Source organism: Quercus lobata, chromosome 10 (assembly GCF_001633185.2).
Source record: "Quercus lobata isolate SW786 chromosome 10, ValleyOak3.0 Primary Assembly, whole genome shotgun sequence".
Taxonomy (NCBI): domain Eukaryota; kingdom Viridiplantae; phylum Streptophyta; class Magnoliopsida; order Fagales; family Fagaceae; genus Quercus; species Quercus lobata.
In genome coordinates, this window is record NC_044913.1 from 26,512,781 (window position 1) to 26,527,161 (window position 14,381).

General features: G+C 35.0%; 1 non-coding gene across 1 annotated transcript; it reads left to right on the top strand.

Annotated features, from left to right (window-relative positions):
• The first annotated feature begins 11,635 nt into the window (after positions 1-11,635).
• On the top strand, positions 11,636-11,716 carry TRNAL-CAG. Its single transcript has one exon. It is a non-coding gene; the product is annotated as a tRNA-Leu (tRNA).
• Positions 11,717-14,381: the final 2,665 nt, after the last annotated feature.

The following is a 14,381-nucleotide window of genomic DNA, read 5'->3' on the forward strand; positions in this document are numbered from 1 at the left end:
AATTAATCCAACGAACTAATACACTAGTCTTTTGACAGTTGAATACTCAAAAACAGTATTGATTATTATGTTTTACGACAAAAAAGAGTGGGATATATATGAATGCATGCCCATTTATTAAAGTTTGTAGTGACACTGTTGACCCACTATATTCCTTCATGTTAAAACTCGTGGCTTTGCCTGCCAATTCTAATGCAAGCAAAGAGAATCACATAGTCTTAGAAAGAGATCTAGAGAGAGAGAGAGAGAGAGAGAGATCACACTTGAGTGTTTTAAAGGACCATAGGACATATAATTGTTGTAAAAAACATTGACCTTGGAGCTTCTATAAGTAGCCCAAGAGGTGAAAGATGCTCATCCTAGAAGAAAATTAAGCCACTTTACTCAAAAACGTCACAAAGAAAAGAGAGGAAGTAAATGGTGAGGGAACCTAGAGAGGCTATCAACTTGGATGGAGGTATTGGTGATATTAGTCATGCTTGGCTAATCTTCTGGGTTGCTTTGGTTACCATTTCTGTAATCTCAGTCATAATCTTCTCTTGTGGTGATGGTGTATCCAAGGACAAAACTTCTACCGGTGACACCAACTTATATGGTGGTGGATGTGCTGCCGGATGTGGTACAGTTTGTGGTGGAGGATGTGGTGCATGACTTCTTCCTTTTCTTTCACTGGTTCTAAGTTCTAACACAAAACCATGAAAAAGAGAAGTTGGGCACGATCCAAATTTAGCTAGAGCTTAGAAGAGAGACTAGGATGCCTAAGTACTAATCTATATTATTGACTGTCATAGTTAAGCCAATTTGAATCCAACAATAATTGTTCTAATTGGAGAAGCTTCTTAATTTCTCTAAGCCATGCTTTTGTTATCTTTTTAGAGAATTAGATTCCATTTAATCATGCAGCTTCTATTTCTTTTTGTTGTTAGTATATTCTTCTTTTCTATATGTCCTATCTAGCCATGAGTATAACACATGGGCACTTGCATATTCTCTCCGTTTGTGGTTGAATTACAAATCCAATTAATCCGCTTTTCACAACAGAGAAACCCCCAGTACAGTAGTGCTAGTTGACCTAAAGTTTATTGGCAAAAAAACTCTAATTCCTTCTTGCATGAAATGAAAAAAATTAGTTATTTCAAGATCTTAAACACATGCTACACATCTAGAAGCACTTTTTAGCTTCATCTGCCGGTACTTGATTGAATTGGTGTTGGATTTCATTTCATATTCCATATGCATCAGTTCACTATTGCATTATTTTTCATGTCCTTTCAATTATATATATATATATATATGTGTGTGTGTGTGTGTGTGTGTGTGGTGCAAGTGGAGCACAAACTACGCATGGAAATTGGACCATAATGATTACATTATAGTACTCATCCAGCGTGTTTAGAAGATGTTGGTTCCCAAATAATTTTATCACTAATATTATCAATCCAAGTAACAATCACACACAAGAATATATATATTTACATGGAAAACACTTTTTTTTTTTAAGAGAAAAATCATAGGACAAACTCCGAGTCAATTTTACTATTATCAAATCAATTACAATATCTCTTGTGTATGTTTCACGACTAAAGAAAAATCTCTATTATTTTAGAGATTTTTATTTGCTCTCATATGCACTCTCTGTGTTTCACGGCTAAAAAAAAATTCTCATTATTTTTCTTTAATCTCACACATACTCTCTTTATGTCTCACAGCTAAATAAAAACTTTTTTTTTTCTTACACACACTAATTATTTATCTCAAAGGCGGTAACACTTTGCTCTCTCCTCTCTAGCTTTCTTCTTTTCTTCTTTCTCCTTTCCACGTAGTTCTCCTTATCTATCTTTTAGAAGATGGCATCATAGCAAAACTTTACTCTCTCCTCTCTAACTTTCTTCTCTTTGTCTTTCTCTTTTCAACATCAAACAAAGCCCCACAAATTCTCCTTAATTTGTGTGCATGTTTCTCTCCTTGCGTTATCTCCCAAGCAAAAATCTATTTTTTCTCTTTCTTGGTTTCACGCTCTATATTCTCTCTTCCCATAGGGAGGACCTTTGGACCAAAGCCATCAAATTCTTTGTAGCATTGTTTATTTATAAGACTTTTTTTCCTATTCCCTTTTTAATAAAGAATAGACTTTCCTTCTACACAAAGGAAACCAAATTAATTTTTTCCTTTTTCAACTAGGAAAACTAATTGACTTTCCAAGTCACAATTGGAATTTGAGACAATTTCCCAACAATCTCTACCTTGACTCAAATTCCATCAATTGTTTTTAACTATCTTCTTTCCTCTTGGGATAGCTCTACCATAATCAAAGCAATCTTGTATCTTCCATCTTAATTCACACAAAAAAGAAGCATCCACTAAATTAGCCAAGGTTTGATACCACTATAATTGGGTCCCGAATAATATTATCACCAATATTATCAATTCAAATAATAATCACATACAAGAACATATATATTTAGGTGGAAAACTCTTTACTATTTATTGTAGAATCGCTATAAAAGATCGAGCTAACAACTGATCATCAAAAATTTTCAATTAAAAGGAAAAAATGACAATATGTGCTTCGAACATCGATCTGATAAGTCACAACTGAGATTACATGTTACAGCTTACAGAGACCAAAGAAAAAATATCATGCACCTGTGGAAACTTTAAGCTGGTTTCCAAAGCAGCATAAAGCGCAAGAGAAAAATGACATATTTCCACTAGCACTAACAGTCAACGATTCATGCATGTTTTTTGCAGAAAGAATAACTGAATATACTAATTAATTGAAAAGTTTCTTCTTTTTAAGTTTTTATATATATAGGTCAAAATCACAATCTCTTTCAGAATTAGGTACATTTCCTTTCAGGTAAAGAAGGATAAGGAAGTGGTCAGTTTGGATGGTTGGAATGCCATAAACTTTACCAGTACGAAAATTCCCCCACCTTGTAGTGCAACTGCAATATAAAAGTACAGATATTTATTTCTCAGAGGGACAGATATTTCATTTTTAGGTTCATATATATATATATATATATATATATATATCGGATTCTCAAACTATAAAGCAAAGACATGAATTGTGATTACAGTCTGTGGTAGGCCTTTTTGTGGTTAAAGTGGGCTAGGCTGCCTCCTGCGGTATTGGACCCGAGTATTCTGAGTAAGGGAGTTGAGACCGGTCCAACTGCAACTCAATTTAGTTCGGCTTGTGCGCAAACTATATCTCGTCTACTAGGAGCACGCTTATGGCGAGTAGAACGTGGTGCTTATCCTCTGTTTCTACCGCATAAGTAACTTTTCACCAGTTTCTACCGTAAAAGGAACTTTTTTCCAGTTTATGTTTCAAAATGAACTTTTCTCCAGTTTCTGTCACAGGACTTTTTTGCTATGTAGCAAAACTTCATGTTGTGTGAAAAAGTTTCCTACTATGCAATAAAGCTTTCTGCTGTGCATTAAAGTTTTCTGCCGTAAAGCCTTCTGCTATGCAATAAAACTGTCTGCTGTGCTTTAAAACTGTCTGCCGTGCAGTAAAATCTTTTGCAATGTGAATGACTACTCTTCGTTTTTACTGCAGAAATACTTTTCTACTTCCTGCACATAAACAAATCTAAAACCCAAAGAAAATACCCATAAAATAAATGTTAGTTTAAATGGGTTAGCATATTCTCAAGTATTTACATACATATATGAGTATATATACTTATACGTATTCACATATACATATATAAAATATATTTTGCAGAACATGAGAAACAAGATATATGTATGTATGTATATATATATATATATACTTATGGTAGGATAATGATTATCAACAGTGAAACATGTAATAACAAATAAAGAAGAAAGCTTCCGCAGAAAAGGTTTAGCTAGTATAATAGCTAACACGGTAAATATAATGAAAATGTGCTACAGCAGAATAACTAGTATAAAAAGTGAAAATACCACAGCAGGACAACTAATGCAGCAGACATGATAAAAACGTGCTACGGCAGGATGATTAAATACAGCAGATATAATTTATAATGAGATAAATCAAATATATTTGCAATCAAAATCAAGTATTAAATCTTCCCATAAGATAAGTAAACCAAGAAAGAACCCAGAACCCAACTTGAACAACCTTGTCATAGGCTTTTGCCATCAAAGTTGTGCATTTTGGAGAATAGGCCTAAATGGCTACTAGCTATTACTTTTAGGGACATCAAAGAGTGGGTTTGCTAAAAGGAAGGGAAAAGATGGTCTATTGATGCATGCCCCTATTCCTGCCATATTTTCTCTCTTTGTTTTACCACTTTCTTTCTTTCTCTCAGTTCTTTCTTTACTCTTAGTTTCTTATTACTCTCCTGCCGTAGGTTGTTCCCCCTTTTTGGTCTTTCCTTTTCCTGGGTACCTCTCTCTGGGTGCTTACTACTCTCTCACCATGAGTTTTCCTCCCTTAAGTGCTTCCCTCCATTGGGTCTCCCTCTTTCGGTGTTTTTTTCTCTCTTCCCCTGTTTTCTTTTTCTTCCTCTGTTTTTCCTCTTCCATCCGATCCCCTTTTTTCTGCCTGGTTACCTTCCTTTTATAACCAACTGATTCAATAGCATTTCTCCCTTTTACCCCTAGGGCTTCACCAACTGTTTTTGGTTTGTTGTGGGCATCCTTTCAAGATTACCCACTCACCCATTGGTTGCCCAGACCACTACCATTGTTCAGTTCATGTCTGCTGCATCACTACCCATTTCACGACAAAATTTCCTTTTGTTTGTTCCTATTGTATACCTCTACCTCACTACCTAGCTCTATGGCATGCATTAGATGGTCCCAACCATTTATTACTTCTTTTGGGTAAGATATTATCCCAGCAAGATATATTCCCCAAAAGAAGTCACGGCAGGAAACCAAATATAAACCCCTTTTTCCCCCCACCACCAAACCACTCCCTCTGAATCCCCTTGACCGTGGGCCCACCTCCCTTGTATTGGCTGGGTACAGGTTGGTGGTGCCCCGACCCTTCTGTGCTTGCTCCACTGTCTTCTGTGTTTGTCTCCCACGCTGTTTCTGCCGTAGCAAATTAGCTTTGTTTTGATCTGCTGCGTGTTTTGTCTTATTTTTTCACGCGTTTCCTGCTACGTTTGTCATTTTCCTTTGGTTTGGCTTTTCTTTCCTTCACGTGATTCCTGCTGCTCACACTTCCTGCTGCTCCTTGTTTCTTTTCACTATGCTTCTTTATATTAGCTTTCAAGCCTATCCTTTTATACAAAAGAATTTGGGCCTTTGTGGGCCAAATAATGTTGACTGGATCAAAAAGGTCTTGGGCCCAATTTGTCTTTGTCTGCTGAAGCCATTCTACCAGGGAACTGTATTATGCGGCAGATCTGTATTCTACGGCAGATTTGTATTCTGCGGCAGATTTGTGTTTTGCTGTAGATTGCTTTCACCTGCACTTATTTCTTTGGACCTTTCTTGCTCTTCGGTCTTATTGGTGGGCCTTTGGGCCTTGCTTTTTCATTGGGCTTTCTTTCTCATGGGCTTTTGGATATAGGTTTTGGAAAAATGGGCATCAACACAGTCACAGAGACAATTTAGCAAGAGATTGATGGGATTGACAACTTGTGTGGCAGTGGTAGAGAAGAGATCAAATTATTCATTTCTCTAGGGTCTTTTGCTAAAAATTTTAAATATCGAAAATTGTAATTTATTAATAGTTTAAACTCAATCCTTTCGAAAAATAAAAAATAAAAAATTTAACTCAGAAGAATTGAAATTTTTGAAAGTTGACATCTATGTTATTCAAATATACTTGAATATTGAATTCATATTATATTAAAGATAACACTATATTTTAAAAATGTGAATTATAATTATTTAAAATAATCTTATACACATAATTTTTCTTTTGATGCATTACTTAAACCTCAGCATTACGTTATAACATAGGACCACCCGGCACTAATAAAACTTGTCACCACCCAATTATACATATTATTTATTAACTAAAGAAATACATATAGAATTTGAATTTACACTTAAACTTTTGTCCCTTGAAGCCTACGGTTGTATTTATTTTGGCCCTTGAAGTTTTAAAACTTTCTTTTTGATAATCTTGAGAATACGTTTTAATTGAATTTCGAATAGTGGATTTGTTTAGAGTAGGTCCCATGGTTTTTCCTTCTAAGAAGAAAGAGTTGTGTTCTTGTGTGTAGTTAATATCCTAGCTTCAAAATTCTGACCATAATAGTTTTGTAAAATTGATTATATCCTTTGTGGAATTTCTTAGTTCACATAAGATTATATTGTGGCCCAATAATTACTTTATTAAGGGTTTATAATACCAATACAAACTACAACTATACATGCTAATGATGTACAAAAAATTGTCAATGAGTTGATAGTCCAAACAAAGAGCTCGGAAAATATAAAATGATGAACATACTCTCAGAAAGTGTTAATGTGGGGTCGACTTATTAGCTAATGACCCTCCAATCATTAAGTTAGTACCTTACAAAATCTCCAAGAGCTCTAGAAGAATAAGAATAAGGGAATTTCACTCATCATACCTTGGAACGAAGGAGGTCTAGTGTTTATATAGTGGTTTAGAGCTATAGTGGGTCTTTTTTAGTTAAAGTGGGCTGGGCTGCCTCCTGTGGTATTGGGCCCGAGTATTCTGAGTATGGGAGTTGAGACCGGTTCAACTGTAACTCAACTTGGTCCAACTTGTGCACAAACTATGCCTCGCCTGCCAAGAGCATGCTTACGACAGGCAAAACTGTTTCAAATGAGTTGTGGCAGGCAGATATGATAACAATAATAAAATCAAATACTTTGAGATCTTTATTAAGGTGAACAGATAAACCTTACTTAAGAAAAAAGATAATCATAGTTATAACAACAATCATTTTATAAGAAAAGTAAAAAGGGAACAAGTGGGTAGCATGTGAGTTGATTGAAAGAGTAAATAAATTAGATCAAGTCTGATCCGCAAGACCAAAACCAAAGAGAGAAGAACACCTCTTCTCAAAGTGAATAATCTCTCAGGGAGATCCTACTGTGGAAATTAATCACTTTAAGAGAAGTGGACCTGAACGATTGGTACCCAAGAACACCTTTCGTTTCCGGTAGAGAGCAAGATTTTAAGAGGGAGAGAGGGAATCAACCTATTGGTGCATGCTTGTCATTCTAACTCTCTATCTTTTTTTCTCCTTCTTCTCTAATATTCCCCTTTTTGCTTATCTTTTTTCTTTCTTAATCCTTGTTTCTATTTCTTGGATTTCAAGTTTTCGATACTGTAGTACTTACTGTTGTTGTGGTTCCTGTACACGGCAAGGGCCTCTTTATAGTGCCTGCCATGACCAGATTTTACTATTTTAGCCCTTAACCACCTTTGTCTGGTCTAGGTGTACCTGTTGACCATCACTGGTCCGACTGTGTGCCACTCCCCATTGTTAGACAAAAGAAAGCTATTTTGTTTGTTTATCTGTCGTGGCACCCTTTCTTGCTACAGTGTGGGTGCCTTCTCTCTCCCTATCCCTCATGGCATGTACCTTGTGGTTCCAGCTCAGTTTTGCCCCTTTGGGTGGTATGTCATCCCAGCAGGATACATCCCCCAAAAGAGCCTTAGCAGGAACTTCAAAATAGGTTTTCCTCTCTCCCCACCACCAAACCATGCCCTCTTACCTCTAACCCATGACCTCATCGTGTCCTGTATTGGCTAGGTACAGGTTGGTGAGATCTGGGCCTTGCGCGTGCCTCTCTTCCATGTATGTCCAAAATCTGCCTACTGCTCGTGCGTCTACCGTGGTTGGTCTACACAGTCTGCCGTACGTTCTTGACCATTTTTTGGTATCCCTTTCCTTTATGGCTTGCCCTATTCGAGGTTGGGCCTTGCTTAATGGTAGGCTTTGCTTTTTCTTCAGCCCACCCTTGTTCCTGCTACTATCTCCTGCCATACCACTCTATCATTCCTCCTGCGAAGTTATTTTATTTCAATCTAGCTGGGCCCTTTTAGGCCTACCGTTTATTCTTCTCCTAATGGCCCAGCAAAACCATTGGTTCTTGTGTTACATTACTAGCGGGCTCCTATGTCCCATTTGTTTTCCCTTAGGCGTCCCGGGCCCGTTTGCTTTCCTTGGGCTTCCTCAACCATTTTCCTAGCTTTGCATTACCATGGGCTTTTACTAAATTCTTTGGGTTTCCCCGGCCCAATTACGTTATTTCTCATCCTTGGGATTCATGGGCTTGCCATCAACCCCTTACTTTCTTTGCTTTCATTACTTTGGACCTGCCACGGCCCATTCTCATTTTTCCACATCATATATTGCCCATGGTTTGCTTTTTCTCTCTTTCCGGGCTCCTTTAAGCCCATTTACCTCTTCAAGACCCATTTGTTTATCTCATGGGCCTGTGATCCATTATTTTTGCCGCTTGGGCTTAATGAGTTTTCCATCTGTTTGCCAACTCCTTTCTGTCCGTGTTGCTGGGCTTCTCCCTTCTACTTGGGCTTCCGAAATGGCTATCAACAAGAGCTAATCACATTCCCATGATTTTAACCACTTTTCTTATAGGAAGTGCAATGGTAGGAATGGAATTAATGACTAGAGAGTTCAATTCCCATATTCACCTGATATGGGTTGGTGGGAGGATCTTTTGGCGTAGTACACAAGAGTTTCCATATCTATGTAAATGTGGTGTACGTTTGGCATGATTAATTTTGCTAACTTATTTTACTATTTAGCTTATTTTTGGTACTATTTATGGGACCAACTGTACTATTTCAGCTAACTAAGTGGATTCCAAACAGACTCGTAGAGTGGAAGGCACGCATTTGCACTGAAAAACACTAGGGTGCCACCAAACTACTAAGATGTCGTTGGTTGGCTGGGTTGTCTTCTGACGACTAACTTGAGTTAGCCTCTTTTTGCCTTGTAGAAATATTCTTCATAAATTATGATAGGATTTAACAATGTTTTAAAAACCGAGAGGTTTAAGGTTTAAGGTTTTTATGGTCGGACCAAGTTGAACCCTGAGGATGTCAAAATTAATTTAATAATAGTTAAAATAAAAATAAAAGTATTAAATTACTAAAAAATATCGAAAAAGAATTAAACAACTTTCAAATGAACTATTCCTCCAAAAAAAAACTTTCAAATAAATTTCCACAACTTAAAGTATAAACAAGTATTTTAAAAAAAAATTGTGTTCAATACTTGTGGGGTCATGGGCCCAAAATCATACAATGGGGTGTGAGGCTTTGGCCGAGAGCATGGTAGTCTGAGTCCGAGGAGGAATATCTCCTCAGATCAGCTAAAGCACAGTCAAATATAAGTCCTAAATAGTCAGAGTGACCTTTCAGGATGTTCTAAAGGATAGGAACTTAGGAATATCTAAGGGAAAGCTGCTAACACCGCATTTATGTGGACAAGACTCCTGAACAGTGCTACCTCGGTCATCGCAACTCACAGAACGCCAGAGAGGATGTCTGATGGGACAGGCACTCAAGTATAGGCTTGGATTATTAACAAGTGGAAAGCCAAGATCGTACAAAGGAGACTATATAATAGGAGAAACCCACCACGGAGAGAGGATCCTAGGATTAATAGAGAAAGCACTGTAGCAATCTCAAGAACTCCTGTAACCATTCTCATCAATATTTACTAGAACAAAACTCCTCGGATTGTGCCGAGAACAAATTTTCTTTGATAAACTCAGTTCATTTTTGTTTGATTGTCATGAACACCATATTAACTGTTATCCATGCACTAAAGCCTAGCTCTTTCACCCACTCTCTACAAATTTATTGTACTGGACTCACTGGACCGAGATCTCATACACCTTGGACTTGGGCTGCAAAATGTGTCCCTATAGTACTCTTTCAAATAAAAATCATTATATTAATTATGAAATAAAACTCTATTCAACAAATTGTACATTCTCATCATCACATGTAAAAACATAATTCTTGAATCACTAATTAAATTATCAAATAATAGATTGAGATGTAATTTATAATATAGTATAAAATAAGATATATATATATATAAAAGGGAAAACTATTATTCCTCTAAAATTAAAATAAATATAATATAGGTTCCATAAAAGACATATTCAGGTTGCTTACCTTAGTGGTTGGTGTGTCGTATTGGGAAACCTAACCCAATCTACATTGTATTGTGCTTAAAATTTGCCATGCCTTGTATAAGTTGTGCTTTCAAATTTATTTAATAAATTTTTAAAATTCACGTATATAATATGCCTAAATAATATTTCAAAATCAGTTAGAAAAAAAAAATTATTAAAAAATTATTAACCCAAAATCGACTCGACTCAAAGCTGAAAATAAAATTTCAACTCAATCCAACCCATCAAGATATGAAAAATGAATTCAAAATGTCAGATTGGATTGATTCATCAGAAGGATCAACATTCAACAATACTGTTTCATGTCTACAATGGCGGGTTGTTTTGAAGCCAAAGGATTCCCTTTTTTGTCATTGTTTTTGGTATGAAGTTTGGGTCTTATTCTCTTACAGCGAAAGATTACAATTTAAGCCACATCTATCACATTATTAAGAACTAATTTTTATTGGGTACCATTCAGTATTCACTCAATCCAAATCCAAGTCATAAGATTTATGATTTACCACAACAACAGGCTCTAGTTATACTGAACTAGCTGTTGACTTATGACAATCTTACAGCAAATTAACCTCTTTCTTACTTATGTTTTTTATTATTATTATTTTTTTTTTAAGTTCTGGCCGTGCCAACCTTATTCTTTCCATCTCTATTTCTTTTCTTTTTTCAAGGGCTAATGTTAATTTCTATGACATAGAAATAGAAGTTAGAAGCCTAGAACAGTGAGTTTGAGGTTACACGGTTACACCTCATGCAGCTGAAATCCCAAGTTTGAGTCTCATGGATTCAACCCATAACTCAAGTTTATTTAAACAGGTGGGACACTGTGCCTTATAATGTCTAGAAGTTTGGGGAATAGTGAATAGCATAGTTTTCAAAATCATATATCGAATCCACAGTTGAACTGTCAAATTTGTAAACCAAACAAAATTTTGGTTCACTATGAAATAAATGTCTAACTTGCCAAAAAAAACCAATTAAACCATGAAAAACTGACGGTTTAATAAAAATATCAAACCACATAGTTTCATTCTAACCATTTGATTATTCAATATTGAGTTATTTTTATCATTATAATCATATTGTTTTTCAATTTGGAACTTTTTTTATTTATGAACTTTCAAGTTTTATTTGCTTTTAAACTTGAAGTAAGTAATCAAAAAATCAATTCAATTGTCATATTTTTAGTCATTATATTCAATGGTTGAACCAATGACCCAAATCATTGAATTGATGAACCATTAAACCATTTTCTTGATGATTTAATACTCGGTTTGGTTCTAATAATTATAATGAATAGTCTCATCCTATCCATTTATAAAGTAATTCTTATTGCCCACAAAACATAAGGATCTTTTTCACCAACCCTAATTGTAACAGAATTTAACTAAAAAAAATTGTCGCAATAAAATTTGCTTAAAAAATGAACACTTGTTTTATTATAAATTCCACTTTATTTATTAAAAGAAAATGGCGTTTACTTAAAGTATACTTATAAAAAATTGTAGAATGAAATATCAACGAAGTCAAGATGGCCGAGTTGGTCTAAGGCGCCAGTTTCAGGTACTGGTCCGAAAGGGCATGGGTTCGAATCCCATTCTTGACAATCCTTTTTTCTATTTAGAATTTATTTACCTTTCCATTTCGGTGTTAGAGAAAAATATATTATTGACAATTTGAGTTTGACACTTTCTGTGAGCCAGCTTCTTGGATCACCGAGCAATGAAATTGAGACTCCTAGTCTAATTACCTTTTTCCATTACCCAGTAATTGAGGTTGAGCCCAACAAAAAATTGATGAGATGGGTGTAGGCCCCAACTCCAAAGGAATGACAAAAATTAGCCCAAATTGCAATGTTATGAACTGAAAAAATTTGGAGTATAACAACAATCTCAGCCCAAGAATAAGGACAGCATGACGGATATTCTCCTTAAAACACTCGTTATTGAATGCCTGTTAAGCTGTTTGGTTTCAGCCCATTATGCTACTGGTAACATCAGACGCTGGGGGGATCGAAACTTACTTACACCAAAAGTTAATTAATGTCTTATCAAAAAAAAAAATTAATTAATTAATGTTTTGATATGAAAATAAAGATTAATTATCATAGAGCGAATATCTTTAGTTTAAATTCTATCGTATCTAGGGACGGAGTCAGAACTTGGAATTAAGAAGACAGCTCTGTTGCTCGCTCTATACAGTGGCTCCGGCCTTTGGTTCCACTGCTTAACCACTAAAGATTTTTATTTAAAATTTTTCAAAGGGCCATGTTGTTGTTTTGGTAAAATAGGTTAATCGGGCTTAAATTTTTTTTTTTTAGTTTTATTATTGGTAATTTTTGTTGTTAGGCTAATTTTTTTGGGCTTGTATATTTTTTTTTAGTTTTATTCTATTAATTTTTTTTTGGCCTTTAAAAGGTAGAAAATGCTGAAACTACAAAATTTTTACAAATTGCTAATGTGACGAGTGGTTATTGGTAAGTGAAAAGTGATACAAGTGTATGAACCAATAAGAATTTGCTACTTCAATAATTTGTAAAAATATTGCAGAAAAGTTTATGGTTATAACATTACTCTTAAAACAATTGATGGCATTGTTAACGGGGCAAAGTGTAATTTTATTGAACAAAATTGCTAAAATTAGTACCTATTAATATACTAATATTAAAAAAAAAAAAAAAAAAAAAAAATTTGGGGGAGGCCATTGCCTCTCAAGTCCATATATAGCTCCGTCCATGATCGTATCTATCCACGCATGCGAAGTTTTGTTGCATGGCCTCACTACATTTGTGGATTAATTCATTCCTTGACCACCAAATCCGAACATAGAGAATCATAGTGAACAAAGTAAATAGGTTCTCCCCATTTTTCTATATATATCAAGATATTTAGAAAGAAAGATTAGCATCATCGTTAATCAATAAAAGACATTGAATTCTTGAGTATAAAGTTTAGTGGCCACTCGGAATTACATCATACCAAAAACTATAGTGAAAATATCAGAAAAAAGTTAACCATATCTATTATTGACTATATATTAACAAATTATACCTCACGACACTGAATATTAAGTACATCGTGAGGTATAATTTGTCAAGTAGGTCATGATGGAGGAAAATCATCTCATGGATTCACAATGTGGAATGTGGATAGTGGCGGAAGCATATGTTGCCATGTTGGTGCTTGGGGGCCATGAAGCACCCCCAAAATTTTGAAATGTTTTTACATTATATCATTATATGTAAAACTTTTGATTTGGCCCCTCCTAAAGTTTTTATAAGAGTTTTTTAACTAAAAGAAAAATCTTTCATATCTAGTTAACTATTCATTTTATCATAATTTTTATTATCCTAATGTGCACAAAGTCATATATCATGTTTGGATTTATGAAAAATAGAGAATCATTATTATTACTTTAAAACTTTCTTGGTACATATTCAAAGAAAACTAGATAATTTTTGTATATTTATTGAAATTTTTTAGAATTTTAATTTATATATATTATCATGATCTGTTTCTAGCTCCGCTACGTCATGTGGAATTCATAAAAGAGATGCTTTCACAAAGCCACTCCATAAGATACCTCCTTGTAATGAGGAGAATTTTCTGTCCAATTTTTAGAAGGAAAAAATGGCCGGAGGGACATACTTGTTAAGCAATCATCATTGAATTCATATCGGAAGAAATCATAACCGGTAACAAATAAATAAGTCTTCGTTGGGAGACTTATTGAGAAAAAAACTGTAATTTTTGACGAGGAAAAATTGTCCCTCAAGCCCAAAGTGATCTTCAACAAAAGAATAGAAACGTACAACATAAAACAAAAATGTCGGGTGGAAGTGGTTATTTATAGCAAGGGCAATGGAAAAGTCCAATTTTTTTTTTTTTTAAAAGTGCATGTCCACAAACAATTGCAAAGCGTTCTTAACCCCAAAATCACGCTACACATGTTTCCTTGTCAACTCTTGTTTTTCATCGTTTTTTTTTTTCCCTCCTCCTCATAGGGGTGGACTTGTTTTAACAAATGTTTTCCACAAATGATATATGCCATCAATGGGATAGATAGTACCCCCCCCCCCCCCCCTCCAAAATTGTATAATTATTACCATTGATTGAGTAATTGATCAAAGGAGTACATCCATCAACAAGTTCGATAAATACAAAAGATCATTCTAACATATTGGTGTCATTATAAGACCTTGGTTGTTCAAAAAAATGTGTGCTATATTCTAAGAATATATGATGCCACATGTTCCAAAATAACTGTTGAAT